The sequence below is a fragment of the Orycteropus afer genome, unplaced genomic scaffold (assembly GCF_000298275.1).
Source record: "Orycteropus afer afer isolate SDZICR_OR568_19922 unplaced genomic scaffold, OryAfe1.0 scaffold00061, whole genome shotgun sequence".
Lineage (NCBI taxonomy): Eukaryota > Metazoa > Chordata > Mammalia > Tubulidentata > Orycteropodidae > Orycteropus > Orycteropus afer.
The window spans coordinates 2,749,631-2,767,673 of record NW_006921648.1 but is presented as its reverse complement, the minus strand read 5'-3'; the positions used below and the strand labels follow the sequence as shown (position 1 = coordinate 2,767,673).

General features: G+C 43.7%; 1 pseudogene; it reads left to right on the top strand.

Annotated features, from left to right (window-relative positions):
• LOC103196059 overlaps positions 1 to 18,043 on the top strand; it is a 59,768-nt pseudogene that overhangs the window by 34,128 nt on the left and 7,597 nt on the right.

Genomic DNA, 18,043 nt, shown 5'->3' with positions numbered 1-18,043 from the left:
GACTGCTAACCAGAAGGCTGGCGGTTCAAACCCACCAGCCACTCCTCAGAAGGAAGGTTGGGCAATCTACTTCTGTAGTGATACTGCCTCAGAAACCCAAAGAGGGGTCGCTATGAGTCAAGTCCAACTCGATAGCAGTGGGTTAAACCAAATCAAAATACAATATATAAAAATTTATGAGACACAGCTAAGACTAGAGGGAAATTCATAGCCTGGGATGTTAAAAAAGAAGAGAGTTCTCAAATCAGTTACCTGAGATTACACCTTTAGAAACTAGAAAAAGAAGAGCAAACTAGACCAAGAGCAAAGGAAGGAAATGATAAAGATTAAAGTGGAAATCAGTGAAATAGAAACCAGAGGAGCAATAGAGAAAAATCAATGAAATCAAAAGCTGGTTTTTGGCAAAGATCAACAAAATTGAAAAATCTTGGAGAGATTGACCAAGAGGGGATAAATGAAGGTAAAATTACCAAAATCAGATGCTGTCTCTACAGAAAGTAAAAGGGTTGTAAGGGAATGCTATGAACAATTTTATTCCAATACATTAGGTAACTTAGATGAAATGTACACATTCCTATAAAGACTCAAATTACTAAAATTGACTCAAGAAATAAAAAAATTCAACTAAAGAAACTGAATTAGTAACAATGTCCAGGTATCTAGTAGAGATGACAAGGGACAAGGGTGCAGCTACCCAGAGGGAGTGCATAGTTGGACCTGTGGGCTCGGGACCATGGTTGCAGGGGCCTCAAGCTCAACTGGCGTAACATCCTACACAAAACCTTGTTGCACGTCCTACTTCGGAGAGCAGCAACTGGCATCTGAAAAGCTTGCAAGCAGCCATCTAGATGCAACGATGGGTCTCTCCTCGTCCAGAGCAAAGAAGAATGAAGAAAACCAAAGACACATCGAAACATTTAGTCCAAGGGACTGGCACACCATGCGATCCTCAGCCTATACGACTATGAGACCAGAAGAACTAGATGGTACTTGGCTACCACTGTCAAGCACTTGGAGGGGGATATATGTAGGAGATCCTGGGTAGAGAGGGAGAACAGTGTGGAACAAAACTCAAAATCATTTAAAAAAAAAAGACCAGGCTTGCTGGTCTGATGGAGCCTAGTGAAACTCCTGAGACTATAACTCCTAGCAGCCGTTCAGGTCTGGAATTGAACCCACTCCTGTGGCTTCCAGCCAAACTAAAGACAGGCATATGAGGTTATATGGTAGATACACTCCTTGGAAAGATCAATCATGGGAGAATAGAAGGGTTATATATGCACAGGGACACAGCTCAGGGGACAGGAGTGCATGGGAGGAAAGGACACAGGGAAGAGGTAACTATGGTGAGGAAGTGGGAAGAGAGCTGTTGCATTGTGGGAAATTGCAATCAGTTGTCATGAGACAAAGTGTATGTAAGCTGCTGTATGGAAAATGAATTTGCTCTGTAAACTTACATCGACATCACAATAAAAATTAAAAAATAAAAAAAAGAATTACTAATTAAAATATTCCCACCTATGATTAAATAGATAACCTGAATAACCCTATATCCTTTTAAGAAAATTAATTCATAGTTTAAAACCTTTCAAAAAAGAAAACTCCATGCCTTTCACTGGCAAATTCTTCCAAACATTTAAAAATTAAATAACACCAATTCTACACAGTTTCTTCCAGAAAATATGAGGCCAGCATTTCCTGATGCCAAAACCAGAAAAACAGACATCACAAGAGAAGAAATATCCCTCATAAACACAGATGGCAAAATCCTTAAAGGACTATTAACAACACCAAACCAAAAAGGATTATACCCCGTGACTGAGTGTGATTTATCCCAGGAATGCAGGGTTGGTTGCACGTCTGAAAAGGAATGAACATAATACACTGTGTTAACAGTCAAAACTGCTGGTGCAACAGTTAAACATTCGGCTGCTAACTCAAAGGTTGGCGTTTCACATCCGCGCAGCAACTCCACAGGAGAAAGGCCTGTTAATCTGCTCCTTAAAGATGACGGCTGAGAGGACGCCATGGGGCAGCTCTCTGGTACACGGGAGTCACCGTGAGTTGAAAATGGGTTTAATGACACCTACCAACAACGACAGAATAAAGGACAAAAAGCACGTGGTTATCTCAATACATGCAGGAAAAGCATTTGGCAAAATCCAATATCCATTCCTAATAAAAGCTCTCAACAAAATGAGAACAGAAGGAAATGTATTCAACCCAATAAAGGGTATCTGTGTATGCTACTTAATAAGATTCTTAGGATAAAAGACTGAGCACTTTCCTCTAGGTCAGACCAACCCTAAGATGTCTGCTCTGGCCACTCTTGTTTTAACATTTACTGGGGATCCTGGCCAGTGCAATAAGTGAAAAAGTAAAGGCATCCAAACTGAAAAGAAGAACTAAAACTCTTTATTTGCAGATGACGGGATTCTGTATGTCAGAAGTTCTAAGCAATTAAACAACATCAACAACACACAAATGATGACAACTTACACAAATGAACAGAACTGAGAATCAAATTTAGCAAAGTCACAGGTAATAGCACAATCACTAAAGTCAGTATTTCCACAGACCTGCAGCAAACAATCCTAAAATGAGATTAAGAAAACAATTCACAATATCAGAAAGAAAAAAAAAAAAAAGAATACTTAGGAATCAATGTAATAAAAGAAGTGGAAATGTTACACTGCAGACTGCAAGATAGTGCTGAAAGAGATGAACGAGAACTTCGTGAATGGAGAGACGTTTTGTGTTGCCAGATCAGAAGACTCAACATTGTTAAGATCACAGTTTGCACCAAATTTACCTGTAGATTCAACACAATTCACAGAAAAATAAAAACAGTATTGTTTGTAGTAACTGACCAGTTGATCCTAAAATTTACATGGAAAGACAACTCAGAATAGCTAAAACAATTCTGGAAAAGAACCAAGTCAGAGGACTTACATTATTTGATTTCAAAACCAGCAATAAAGCTAAAGTAACTGGACAGTGTGGGAAGGGATTAAAGACACAGAGATAAATGGCACAAAATTGAAAATCTGGAAATAAACCTTAATCTGCTGTCCATTGATTTTCAGCAGTGGGGTCAATGAGGAAAAGATGTTCCTTTCAACAAATGGCACGAGGACAGCTGTATATCCACATGCAAAAAAGGGGAATTAAGACTTTGACTTTACCTCATACACAAAAATTAACTCCAAAGGGATTACAGGCCTAAAGATAATAGCTAAAATCATAAAACTCCTAGAAGAAAACATAAGAAATCTCCATGACGATGGGTTAGGCTAAAAGTTCTTAGATGTGACGACAACAGCACAATACATAAAAGAAAAAAATCAATGCATTGTCCGTCATCAAAATTAAAACCTTTTGTGTTTCAGAAGACACTGTGGAGAAAATGAAAAGATGGCCACAGACTGAGTGATAACGCTTGCAAATCATGTATCTGATACGGGAAAGGCCTCTTGCAACTCAATAACAAGGCAGCTTAACTCAGAAGGAAGCAACCCTTGAAGTGGAACACAGCTCCCCACTCCTTAAGTGTGGGCTGTGCAGAGTGACTTCCTTCCAAAGATAATTATATGGAAAGGGAGAAAAAAAGAGTGACTTTGCAGCGGGAAAACCTGACAAACACGACCTCAGCCAGGCGAGCAAGGTCGACATCACCACTGGTAAGTCACGTTGACATGAAGTGATGAGAATGGCACTTTCTTCTGTGGTCTCCCCCCAACACATAAAGCCCAGTCTAATGATGAGAAAAACATCAGACAAACTTCAACTGAAGGACAGTCTACAAAACACCTGCTTGTCCTCAAAATAATCAAGGTCATCAGAACCAGGGCAAGTGTGAGGAACTGTCACAACTAAGAGGAGCCTAAGGACAGAACAACTAAATGTAATGTGGGTCCTGGGTGGGATCCTGGGGTAGAAAAGGGATGTTAGGAACACAACCAAGAAATCTGAATAAACCATGGACTTTAGTTAATAACAGTGCATGGATATTGGTTCATTGCTATGAAAAATGCACCATACTGATGAAAGATTGTTATTAACGGGGGACACTGGGTGTGGGGTACACGGGAATTCTCTGTGCTACGTTTGCGATTTTTCTGTGAGTCTAAAACTATTCTAAAGTTAAAAGTTTAGGTATATCTCCTAAAGAAGTGAGAGTCAGGACAAGAACAGGTATGTACACACCCATGTTCATCGCAGCACTATTTCAATAGCAAAAAGATGGAAACAATCTAGGTGCCCATCAACAGAATGGATAACGAAACTAGGTACATACACACAATGGGATACTCTGCAACACTGAAGAATAATCTTTATTGTTGTTAGGTGTTGGCGAGTTGTCTCCAGCTCATAGCTACCCCATGGACAGCAGAACGGAACACGGCCCGGTCCCGCGCCAGCTCCATGATCCCTGCTATACTCGAACCCATCGCATAGCAGCCACCGTGTCAGTCCATCTCATTGACGGCCTCCCCTTCTTTTGTTGACCCTCCCCCTTACCAAGCATGACATCCTTCTCCAAAGAATGGTCCCTTCTGACAACTTGATCAAAGTAGGTGAGACGAAGTCTGGCCACTCTGGCTTCCAAGGAGCATTCCGGCCGCACTTCCTCCAGGACAGATCTGTTAGATCTTTTAGCAGTCCATGGCACTTTCAGCATCCTTCGCCAGCACCACAACTCAAAAGCATCAACTCTTCTTTGGTCTTCCTTATTCATTGTCCAACTCTCACATCCATATGAGGTTATTGAAAATACCATGGCTTGTGTCAGGTGCACCTTAGTCCTCAAGGAAACATCTTTGCTCCTCAGCACTTAAAAGAGGTCCTTTGCAGCCATTTTTCCCAGTGCTGTACATTGTCTGATGTCCTGACTTCTGCTTCCATTGGCATCAATTGTAGAACCAAGCAATGTGAAGTCTTCGACAATGTCAATCTTTTCTCCATTTATCATGATGTTGCTTATTGGTCCATTTGTGAGGATTTTTGTTCTCTTTATATTGAGGTGTAATCCATACTACAGACTGTATTCTTCAGTCTTCATCAGTAAGTGTTTCAAGTCATCCTCACTTTCAGCAAGCAAAGTTGTGTCGTCATCTTATCAGAGGTTGTTAATGATTCTTTCTCCAAGCCTGATGCCACGTTCTTCATATAGTCCAACTTCTTGGATTATTTGCTCAGCATACATGTTGAATAAGTATAGTGAAAGGATACAGCCCTGACACACTCCCTTCTTGATTTTGAACCATGCAGTATCCCCTTGTTCTGTTCAAATGACAGCCTCCTGGTCTATGTACAGTTTCCTCATGAGTACAATTAAGTGTTCTAGAAATCTCATTATTCTCAGTGTTACCCATAATTTGTTATGATCCACACAATCAAATGTTTTTCCATAGTCAATAAAACACAAGTAAACATCTTTCTGGTATTCTTTGCATTGAGCCGAGTTCCATCTGACATTAGCAATGATACCCTCATTCCACATCCTCTTCTGAATCCAGCTTGCACCTCTGGAAGTTCTCTGTCAATATACTGCTGTAACTGTTTTTGAATTATCTTCAGTAATATTTTACTTGTGTGTGATATTAATGTTATTGTTTGATAATTTCCACATTTTGTGGGATCACCTTTCTATGGAATGGGTACATATATGGATCTCTTCCAGTCACCTGGCCAAGTAGCTGTCTTCCAAATCTCTTGGCATAGCCAAGTATGTGCCTCCAGCGGGGCATCTGTTTGGTGAAACATCTCAATGGGTATTCTGTCAATTCCTGGAGCCTTATTTTTTGCCAATTACTTCAGTGCAGCTTCGACTTCTTCCTTCCATACCATTGGTTCTTAATCATATGCCACCTCCTGAAATGGATGCACATTGACCAATTCTTTTTGGTACAGTGACTCTGTGCATTCCTTCCATCTTCTTTTGATGCTTCCTGCATCGTTCAATATTTTGCCCATAGAATCTTTCAGTATTGCAACTCGAGGCTTGAATTTTTTCCTCAGTTCTTTCAGCTTGAGGAATGCCAAGCTACACTGAAACCTTTCCACCATGTGCAACCCTGCTGGCATTTGAAACATCGGTGGCACAGCCTCAAGCCTCACAGCAACATGCAAGCCACCACAGTATGGCAAACTGACAGACAAGGTTGTCTCCCTTAGCTGCTCAAAACCTCTCTGCCCTCCCCTTACCTGGATCCTGCGGCTCTGTCGTCCTCAGCCTTTCCCCCCATCTCCTGCCTCTTGGGGTGGTTGCAGCACTATTTACAAAAGCAGAAAGATGGAAACAGACTAGGTGCCCATCAACAGAGGAATGGATAACCAAACTATGGTACATGCACAGAATGGAATACTATGCAACCCTAAAGAATAACGTAGAATCTTCAAAACACCCCATAAAATGGATGAACTTGGAGGACATTATGGTGAGTGAAATAAATCAATCACAGAAGAACAAATATTGTATTAGTTCCTTATTGAAAAAAATCAAAGAACGGTTTATTTATATATGGAAGGAAACTTTCTTTGTTGATTACCAGGGTGAGAGGGGAGGGGAGGGAACACAGCCAAAAAAATTTTAAAAGTTTATTGTTAAAAATGGACCAAAGATTTGAATAGACATTTCAACAAAGAAAATATTCAAGTTTCTAACGAGCCTATGACAAAGTGGTCAACATCATTCATTAGGGAAATATAAAATAAAACCACAATGAGATGTCACTTCCCACCACTAGAGTGGCTATAACAACAAGTGTCGCTAAGGTTGTGGAGAAGTTAGAACCCTCAGACATTGCTGGTGGGAATTTAAAATGGTACAGGCATTTTGGGGGAAAAAAGTTGGGCAGTTGCTTCAAATATTCAAGGAAGAATAATTCTCCTTAGAAGTGAGAGTGGGAAGACTTTGCCTTCCTTACTGTAGACATGCTGTCAGAAGGGACCAATCCCTGGCAAAGGGCATCATGGTTGGCAAAGTACAGGGTCAGCGAAAAAGAAGGCCCTCAACAAGATGGATTGACACAGTGGCCACAAGGAGTCCAAACATGGCAACGAGTGAGGACGGCGCAGGACTGGGCAGTGTTTTCTTCTGTTGTTTCTAGGGTCGCTATGAGTCAGAACTGACTCAGCGGCACCTAACAACAACAACAACAAACTCACCATATGACCCAGCAATTCCCCTTCTAGGCATCAACCAGTGAGAAGTGGAGACATATGTGTACACAATGCCTGTATGTGAATGTTCGTAGGGGCATTTTTCATTTAAAAAAAAAAAAAAAAGTGGAAACAACCCAAATGTCCACCAAGTGATGAATGGGTAAAAAAATGTGGTCTATCTGCTATATTCCTCACTATTAAAATGAAATGATGTTCTGATACAAGCGACACCATGGGTGAACCTTGCACCACAGTCTCCAGAGTGGAAGAAACAGTCACCCAGGACCCCACATGCTGTGACTCCGTTTATAGGAAAGCCCCGGAAAGACAAATCTGTTAACACAGGAGGAAGAGCGGTTGGGTTGTGGGGATGGTAGCACAACTCTGTAAAATTTACTGAAAGTCATTGAGTTATCCATTTATAATGGACGAATCTCATGGCATATGTATATTTATATAATCCTAACACTACTGTGAAAAAGTAACTGCCAAGGAATAGAAGGTGACGAGGCATGGGTGAAACGAGATCAGCAATACCGTCATAATTTTGAAAATTGAGTACAAGATAACAGGCGTTCAGGATATGATTTCTTTTACTTTTGTGTTTAATATTTTTCATCATAAAAACTTTTAAATTGCTTATTTGCTCCTCTGTGGTCCCCCAGCCCTCTGGACACCCTCATTTCCAGAAAGTCCTGAAGCACATGTATCGTCATGACTTACACACCTTCTGTCTCCCAAATTGAATTGAGAGTTTTCTTGGCCGAAGATGGCTTCCTGTTACTCATTGCTTTTTGTATTGCCAGGGTGTGACTCTGACTCAGAACCTGGCATGGATAGTGGGTCCTCAGTAAATGTTAGTTGAGTAAATATTTAAAATAAAATGGGACAGAGAAAAAAAACTAATTGCTAACATGGGAAAGACCATTTTGCCAAAATCTCCCATTTTCAGGTTGCTCAGAGGGAAATACTCTAAGCACTCAGGACAACAAGAGAACAGCTCGGTTCAAAGTAGCTTCGGCTGTTGGGTGTTTTAGAATGTTCTGGTTTAGGGAGGGCTGCTATTAGGAGCCCCAGTGGCACAATGGTTAAGCACTTGGCTGCTAACCCAAAGGTTGGAGTTTCAAACCCCCCCGGTGGCTTCATGGGAGAAAGACCTGGCAGTCTGCCCCTGGAAGGATGACAGCCTGGGAAACCCTAGAGAGCAGGCCCACTCTGTCACTATGAGTCTGAATCAAAAAACCCAAAAATGTCAGTGATGGTCCTTTGGAAGTTATATAAAAGACTTGACATGAAAATAAGGAGCAACACTGAATTTTTCTTGATTCCAGGTTTATAATGTCTCTGGGTCATCATTATGAATCTCCTCTCAGGGACATTAGTGTAGAAACCCACTCATTTCACTCTCTTCTGGCAAATTCTTTCTCTCTCTCTCTCTCTCTTTTTTTTTTTTTTTTTTACATGTAATTTTCATAGCAATTGAAAGTCTTCTGAGGTACCCATCAAAAGCAAACTTGGAAGAATATTCCAGATTTGCAAATATTCCAGATTTGCCCGACAGAAACATGCATCTCACCGGAGAAGACAGACCTACCTCTACTTGCTTTGCGGGAAGTAAGAGGGAGGGGTGGTGATGCGGATTAAATCCCTCCCAGGGCCGGGTATTCCAAAGAAAGGGGATCCTACAGAATGCAGAGATTACCGAACGCTATCATTTTTATTGCATGCAAGTCAAATTTTGCTGAATTCAAAAATGTTGCAGCAGTGCATCAACAGGAACTGGCAGAAATTCACACTAGATTCAGAAGAGGATATGGAACAAGGGATATCACTGCTTGTATCAGAAGGATCTTGGCTAAGAGCAAAAAAAGATGTGTGTTTTATTGACTAGGCAAAGGCATTTGTGTGGATATAACATATCGTCTTGGCTAAGAGCAAAAAAAGATGTGTGTTTTATTGACTAGGCAAAGGCATTTGTGTGGATATAACATATCGTGTTACGAAGAATGGACATTTTGGAACACTTAATTGTGCTCATGAGGAACCTGTACATCGAACAAGAGCCTGTCATTCAAACAGAACAAGGGGATACTGCATGGTTTAAAGTCAGGAAAGGTGTGTGTCAGGTTGTATCCTTTCACCATAGCATTCAATCTGTATGCTGAGCAAATAATCCGAGGAGTTGGACTGTATGAAGAAGAATGCAGCATTGGGATTGGAGAAAGACTTACTAACAACCTGCGATATGCAGACAACACAGCTTGAGGCACTCACTGAAGAAGATCAAAAAATACAGCCTGCAGCATAGATTACACCTCAACACAAAGAAAACACAAATCTGCTGCAAAGACCTCTTTAAAGTATTAAAAAAAAAAAAAAAAACCAAGGATGTCACTTTGAGGACTAAGGTGTGCCTGACCCAAGCCATGGTATTTTCAATTGGCTTATATGCATGCAAAAACTGGACAATGAATAAGGAAGACCAAGGAAGAATTGATGCATTTGAATTGTGGTGTCGGTGAAGAATATTGAAAATGCCATGGACTGCCAGAAAAACGGATAAATCTGTCCTGGAAGAAATGCAACCAGAATGCTCCTTACAAGTGAGGATGGCCAGCCTTCATATGGCATGTCACACACTTTTGACACATTATTGGGAGGGACCAGTCCCTTCATGCTTGGTGGAGGGTCAGCCACAGAGAGGAAGACCCCCCAAGGAGTTGGATTGACACGGTGGCTACAACAATGGGCTGAAACGTAGTAAGGACTGTGAGGCTGGCGCAGGCCCAGGCCGTGTTTCTTTCTGTTGTACCTGGGGTCGCTAACGCTGGGGCCCCTAGCAGCGGCAGGGCAGGCCTATGTGCTAGCTCTTGTGAAGGTTTTGCACGTTAACAGAACCCAGTCCTGGGGAGGAGCTGCGGAAATGGGGGGCCGCTCCGAGGCGCAAGGCCTGCGTCCCAGGGCGAGGTGAGCCCGGGCCCCTGCGCAGTGCCTGCACTCCGCAGCGCGGCCGAGAGGAGCGCATCTCCGCTCTCGGGCGCCACCTAGCGTTCGTCTGGCCCGGAGCCGGCCCCTCCCGCGGGAATCGGACGGCGGCGCGGCGCTGGTCTTCTCCGAGACCTCAAACGCTTTCCCAGCTCCTGGAAAAAGTTAACGCAAGACAAAAACGTGGACCTCAGTGTCAGCCCCTGGCCGTGAGCAGCGCTGAAACGTTTGCAGCCGGCACTGCAGCTGGGAGCCTCACCCCCACGCGGGGTCTGCACGCATTTTGGCTCTCTCCCTATTGGGAGGCCTTGTGCCTTAAACGAAAGGTGGGTGGTTCGAACCCACCAGCCGCTCTGCAGGAAAAAGAAGAGGCAGTCTGCTTCCGTAAAGATTTACAGCCTGGGAAACCCTAAGGGGGCAGTTCGCCTTTGTCCTTGAGGATTGCTATGAGTTAGAATCCGACTCCGATGGAAGTGGGAGTTGTGTGTGTGCCTTGGGCGGGAAGAACGCTGGATTGGGAATGGGGATAGGATCCGTGTCCGTTCTCAATCCGTGGTTCAGAAGGTTAACCAGGCAGTTGCTACCTGGAAGGTTGGAGCCCACCCAAACGCACCTCAGACCAAAGGCCTAATTGCCTGTGGAGCCCAGCTGTACTGTGACACACTCGGGTCACCATGAGCCACATGGCGCCAGGGCAGCTGGCTTGGTTTGGTTTAGCAGCGAGGGGAACTGCAGCAGTGACGTGCGGGGGGCCTTCAGGCTCTGAAAGTCTGCACCCTAGTGCTCAGGAGACCCCCTCAGCCCTAATCCACGAAGTCGCTTCACCTTGGTAGCTCATGAGACTCACCTGGGGAACTTTTCAAAAGTCCAATGTCCGGGCCCCACCTCAAACCAGTAGAGTTAGAGTCTCTGGGACCTCGCTGCGCCAGTATCTCTCACAACTCCCGGACGGTTCTGTGTGGCCCACTGCTGAGAACACTCACTGACTCACGGTGACTGGTCTCACTCACCCTGGAAAACATACTCAGGGTCCAACTCTGGTGGTGTCTAAATGCAGCCTCCTTTCTCCCTGGGCAGTGGTGGGCAGAGGACACCTTCTCTGTAGCTCAATTTGAGAATTTAGGTACTTACATAAATGAGTCTTCCTGTTCAGGGCCGGAGAAGCAGGGTCAGGGCTGAAGTCCTAACTCCTGGCCCCTGTGAATATGACCTTGTTCAGAAGTAGGGTCTTTGCAGAGGTTATCGGTTACCATGGTGATGCTGGCCCCTTGTGTTGTTGTTGTTAGATGTCATGAGTTGGCTCCAGCTCACAGTGACTCCATGGACAACACAACGCAACACTGCCCGGTCCTGGGCCAGCCTCAAGTCCTTGCTGTACCTGAGCCCATCGTTGCAGCCACTGTGTCAGTCCATTTCATTGAGGGCCTTCCCCTTTTTTCTTGACCCTCCACTTTACCAAACATGACATCCTTCTCCAGTGAATGGTCCCTTCTGACAACATGACCAAAGTGGTTGAGACGAAGTCTGGCCATTCTCGCTTCCAAGAAGCATTCTGGCTGCACTTCTTCTAGGACAGAATTGTTAGTTCTTTTAGCAGTCCCTGGGACTTTCAGCATTCTTCACCAACACCACAACTCACAAGCATCAACTGTTCTTCGGTCTTCCCTATTCATTGTCCACCTCTCGCATGCATAAGAGGCAATTGAAAATACCGTGGCTTGGGTTAGGCGCACCTTAGTCTTCAAGGAGACATCTTTGCTCTTCATCACTTGAAAGGGGTCTTTTGCAGCAGATTTGCCCAATACAATGCGTCGTCTGATGTCCTGACTGCTGCTTCCATTGGTGTTGATTGTAGAACCAAATAATATTAAGTCTTTGACAACTTCAGTCTTTTCTCTGTTTATCATGATGCTGTTTTTTGGAGCAGTTGTGAGGATTTTTGTTTTCTTTATATTGAGGTATAATCCATACTGCAGCCTGTAGTCTTCAATCTTGATCAATAAGTGCTTCAAGTCATCCTCACTTTCAGCAAGCAAAGTTGTGTCATTTGCATATCACAGGTTGTTAATGAGCTTTCCTCCAGTCGTGATGCCATGTTCTTCTTCATACACTCCAGCTTCTCAGATTATTTCCTCGGCACACAGATTGAATAAGTGTGGTCAAAGGATACAACCCTGACACACTCCCTTCTTGATTTTGAACCATGCAGTATCCTCTTGTTGTGTTCGAATGACAGCCTCCTGGTCTGTGTATATGTATAGGTCTATGTATAGGTCCCTCATGAGTATAATTGAGTGTTCTGGAATTCCTATTCTTCTCAGTGTTATCCATAATTTGTTATGATCCACACAATCGAATGCTTTTGCACAGTCAATAAAACACAAGTAAACATCTTTCTGGTGTTCTTTGCTTTCAGCCAAGATCCATCTGACATCAGTTATGATATCCTCGTTCCATGTCCTCTTCTGAATCCAGCCTGCATTTCTGGAAGCTATCACTGTACTGCTGCAGCCGTTTTTGAATTATCTTCAGTAAGATTTTACTTGCGTGCGATATTAATGATATTGTTTGATAATTTCCACATCCTGCGGGATCACTTTTCTTTGGAATGGGTACAAATATGCATCTTGTCCAGTCAGTTGGCCACATAGCTGTCTTCCAAATCTCTTGGCATAGCCAAGTGAGTGCCCCCAGCAAGGCATCTGTATGTTGAAACATCTCAATGGATTTTCCGTCAATTCTTGGAGCCTTGTTTTTGCCAACTCCTTCAGTGCAGCTCACTTCCTCCGTCAGTACCACTGGTTCTTGATCATATGCCACCTCCTGAAATGGATGAACATCAGCCAATTCTTTTTGGTACAGTGACTGTGTATTTCTTCCATCTTTTGATGTTTTCTGTATCATTCAATATTTTGACCATAGAATGTTTCAGTATTGCAACTCGAGGCTTGATTTTTTTTCTTCAGTGCTTTCAGCTTGAGAAATGTAGAGCATGTTCTTCCCTTTTGGTTTTCTAACTCTAGGTCTTTGCACATTTTATTATAATAATTGGCATTGTCTTCTCAAACTGCTCTTTGAAATCTTCTGTTCAGGTCTTCTATATTGTCATTTCTTCCATTTGCTTTAGCTACTCTGTTCAAGGGCAAGTTTCAGAGTCTCTTCTGACATCCATTTTGGTCTTTTCTTCCTTTCCTATCTTCTTAATGACCTCTTGCTTTCTTCATGGATGATGTTCTTAATGTCATCCCATGATTTCTCTGGTTTTTGGTCACTGGTGTTCAGTGCATCAAATCTGTTCTTGGTCTACCCTGTGTGGTCTCTAAATTTGGGAGGGATATATTCAAGATCATATTTTGGCTCTTGTGGACTTCTTTTAATTGTATTCAACTTCACGTTGAACTTGCATATGAGCAGTTGATGGTCTGTTCCACAGTCAGCTCCTGGCCTTGTTTTGGCTGAAGATATTGAGCTTCTCCATCATCTCTTGCCACAGATGTAGTCAATCTGATTGCTGTGTGTTCCATCTGGTGAAGTCCACATGTACAGCCTCTGTTTGTGTTGTTGAAAAAAGGTATTTGCAATGAATAAGTCATTGGTCTTGCAAAGTTCTAGCATGCAATCTCCAGCATTATTTCTATCCAAGGCCATATTTTCCAACTACTAGTGATTCTTTTTTGTTTCCAACTTTTGAGTTCCAATCACCAGTGATAATCAGCACATCTTGATTGCGTGTTCAGTCTATTTCAGACTGCAGAAATTGGTAAAAATCTTCAATTTCCCTATCTTTGCCTTTGGTAGTTGTTGCATAAATTTGAGTAATAGTAGTATTAACTGGTCTTCCTGGTAGATGTATGGATATTATCCTATCAGTGACAGCATTGTACTTCAGGGCAGATCTTGAAACATTCTTTGTGGTGATGAATGCCATGCCATTCCTCTTTAATTTCTCATTCCCAGCATTGTAGATCATGTGGTTGTCTGACTCAAAATGGCCAAAACCAGTCCATTTCAGCTCACTAATGCCCAGAATATCGATCTTTATGCATTTCATTTCATTTTTACAGAAAATAGCAAGGAGCAATCTTTCTTGATTTAGGATTTTATAACTGAGGCAGCGGGTCCTAATTCAGTCTGAGGGGTGACCTTGAGAACAAGGAGAAGAGATGCAGAAACAGACTCCATGTGGCCACTGAGTTGTGTGGCAGCTGCAAGCCGAGGCCTATCAGGAGCTAAAGGGGACAAGGAAGGACCTTCCCCTAGAGCCTTGGAAGACAGCATGGCCCTGCTCACGCTGATTCAGACTCCCAGGTGTGGGAGTATGAGACCATACTTTTCTATGTGTATAAAACCAAGAAACCAAACTCACCGCCGTTGAGTTGGATCTGACTCACAGCAACCCCTCCTTGGGTTTCCAAAGCAGTATCACTATGGAAGTAGATTGCCCAGTCTTCCTTCTGAGGAGTGGCTGGTGGGTTTGAACCGCTGGCCTTCTGGTTAGCAGTCAGATGCCTTAGGCACCACGCCACCAGAGCTCCTTTCTATTTGCATAAGTCTCCCTAACACAGGCAGGATTTTCCTTTTGCTGAGACACCTGGTGACACAAGCAAGACTAGAACTTCCTGTCCAGTTGAGGTTGCAGATTTAGTGAATAAAAACACAGGGCTTTCAGTTAAATTTGAGTTTCAAAATAAAAAACGAATAATTTTTTAGTACAAGCATATCCCTACCAGTGCATGGGCTGCGACTTACTTGTACCCAGTAATGATTTGGTGGGTCTGGAATTCATGTTCAACTGGGCGTCCTGTGTTTTACCTGGCAGCCCCTTACCTGGTGCTTTCCTCCAGAAGCCGCTCTTCTCCCTGGGCTCTGGGATGCCCCAAAGGTGAGTGCCAGCAGCTAATGCGCTGGTGGGTGTTTGTTCATGAGCCTGGGTCCCCTCACTCCCACCCCGGCCCTACAGCCTGACAGTTTGGTTTCCTGCCCTTAACCTCACAATACCCAAACCCACTGCTGTGGAGTCAGTTGTGACTCACAGCGCCCCTAGAGGACAGAGTGGAACTGCCCCACAGGGTTTCCATGCCTGTCAATTTTCACAGAAGCTGACAGCCTCATCTTTCTCCCATGGAGCAGTTTGGTGGGTTTGAACTACCAACCTTCTGGTTAGCAGTGAAATGCTTTAACCACTGTGCCATCAGGGCTACCTTAACCCCAAAAGGAAGGCAGATTTAACAATGTGGTTTCTGGGAACCTAGAAACTGTGTGGTAACTGGGAACCTAGGAAGGTTGGCACACCTGGAGCAGTGACAGGAGCTCAAGTACTCAGCAAAATGGGACAGTGACTGGCAACACCAAGACTGGCTTTTAGCATTGTACCCCATCCGTGTTCCTTTGCAGGTTTCTGAACTACCCTAACGGTAAGAACCTCTGGGACCAGGGCCAGCTACATAATACGCAGGGCCCGATGGAAAGGAAAACGGAGGGCCCCTGTTCAAAGAGCAGGAAAGAGTGCTGTTAAAGGCACTAAAATGAGATTCCACCCCTTTCTTCTGGTCTCCTTCTCTTGATTTTTTTTTTTTTTAATAGACTTTATTGTTTAGAGTGGTTTTAGGTTACAGAAAGATTGTGCAGAAATGCAGCGTTCCTGTATACCTCCTCTGCCCTGCACAGTTTCTTTCATGATTAACATCTTGCAGCTGTGTGGTACTTTTGTGACAACTGATGGCCCGATATTGATACATTATTATTAACTGAAGTTCATAGTTCAGGATCCAGTGAGTTCATACATTCAAAGGGCCTTAGAACAGCATCAGCTGCACACCAAAACCACAATCCCTGCTGTCAAGTCAACTCCGACTCACAGTGACCCTGGAGGACCAAGTGGAACTACCCCACAGGGTTTCCCAGGCTATGAATTTTTACAAAAGCATACTGCCACATTTTTCCACCACAGAGTGGCTGGTGGGTTCAAACCGCCAACCATCAGGTTAGCAGCCAAGCATTTTAACCACTGTGCCTCCAGAGCTCTGGTTACATAAAAAAACCTACTGTCGTCGGGTCGATTCCAAGTCGTAACAGCCCTGTAGGACAGGACAGAACTGCCCCATAGGGTTTACCAGGCTGCAAATCTTTCCTGAAGCAGACTGCCTCATCTTGCTCCCACAGAGCGGTTGGTGGGTTCAAACCGCCGACCTTTGGGCTAGCAGCTGGATACCTTAACCACTGGACCACCAGAGCTCCTTCCTGTTACAGTAAGTGCAAAATCATACTTACTATTAAAAATCGTATTTATTGTTACCAGTGGTTGGTAGTTCAAACCCACTGGCCACTCTGCAGAAGTAAGACTGGACAACCTACTTGCATAAAGATTAACCACCTCGGAAACCCAACGGGGGTCACTATGAGTCGGAATCAACTCGATGGCAGTGGGTTTAGTTTTTTATTTATTACCAGTGGTTTCCAGCCCTGGGCTGCACCTTAGAATAACCTGCTCTGTTTTTCTTGTTTGTTTTTCAATCCTGGGTCTTATTCCTAAATGACTGAATGAGCAGCACACTGGAGAGTTGAGGCTCACTAAGGCAACGTTGGCATCTGCTTCATTCATTTAAAAGCATGGCATGGAGTTTCTGCCTTATGTACAGATACACCCTTTCATTTAAAAAAGAAAGTTTTATATTGCAGTAATGACCCTATCACGTTAGCTGTCTGTTGTCGCTCCATGGCACACACGCATTATAGACTGCTGTCTTTGGTGCTGTCAGGTCAGTCCTGACTCGTAACGACCCGATATGCAACAGAACAAAACACGGCCTGGCCGAGCCATCCCCACAATTGCTGCTACGCCTGAGCCCGTTGTTGCAGCCACGGAGTCAGTCCGTCTCACTGAGGGTCGCTCTCTTTTCAGCTGAGCATCCACTTTACCTTCTCCAGGGACTGGTCCCTCCTGACAACGTGTCCGAAGAACACGAGACAAAGTCTTGCCATTCTGTCTTCTAAGGAGCATTCCAACACCTCAACGGAAGTAGATGGCCCAGTCTTCCTTCCAAGGTGTGGCTGGCGTGTTTGAACTGCCAGCTTTCTGGTTGACAGTCAAATGCCTTAGATACTGTGCCACCAGAGCTCCTGTTCTTCTGGCAGTCCAGGGTGTATCCAATATTCTTTGCCAACACCATAACTCAGAGGCATCAACTCTTCTTTGGTCTCCTTTATTTCACCTGTGTATGAGGTGATCAGGAGCTCCAGTGGTGTAGTGCCGAAGGCATTTGACTGCTAACCAGAAGGCTGGCGGTTCAAACCCACCAGCCACTCCTCGGAAGGAAGATGGGGCAATCTACTTCCATAGTGATACCGTCTCAGAAACCCAAGGAGGAGAGTTATGAGTCGGATCCAACTCAACGGCCGTAAGAGAGAGATGAAGTGATTGAAAATACCATGGCTTGGGTCAGGCGCACCTCAGTCCTCAAAGTGACATCTTTGCTTTTTAACACTTTAAAGAGGTCATTTGGAGCAGATCTGCCCGATACAATGTGTGGTTTAATTTTTTGACTGCTGCTTCCATGGATATTCATTGTGGATCCAAGTAAAACAAAACCCTTGACAACTTAGTATGTTCTCTGTTTGTCATGATGTTCCTCATTGGTCCAAAGGTGAGGACTTCCATTTTCTTCATGTTGAGCTGTAGTCTTTAATCTTCAGCAGTAAGTGCTTAAACCTAAAAAACCAAACTCACTGCCATTGAGTCGAATTCAACTCATGGCGACCCCCTTTGGGTTTCTAGGTCAGTAAATCTTTTGTGTGTGTGTGTGTGTGATTTGGGTGAAGATTTACAGAGCAAATTCACTTTCCATACAGCAGTTCACATATACTTTGTCTCATGTCATTGACCACAGTTTAC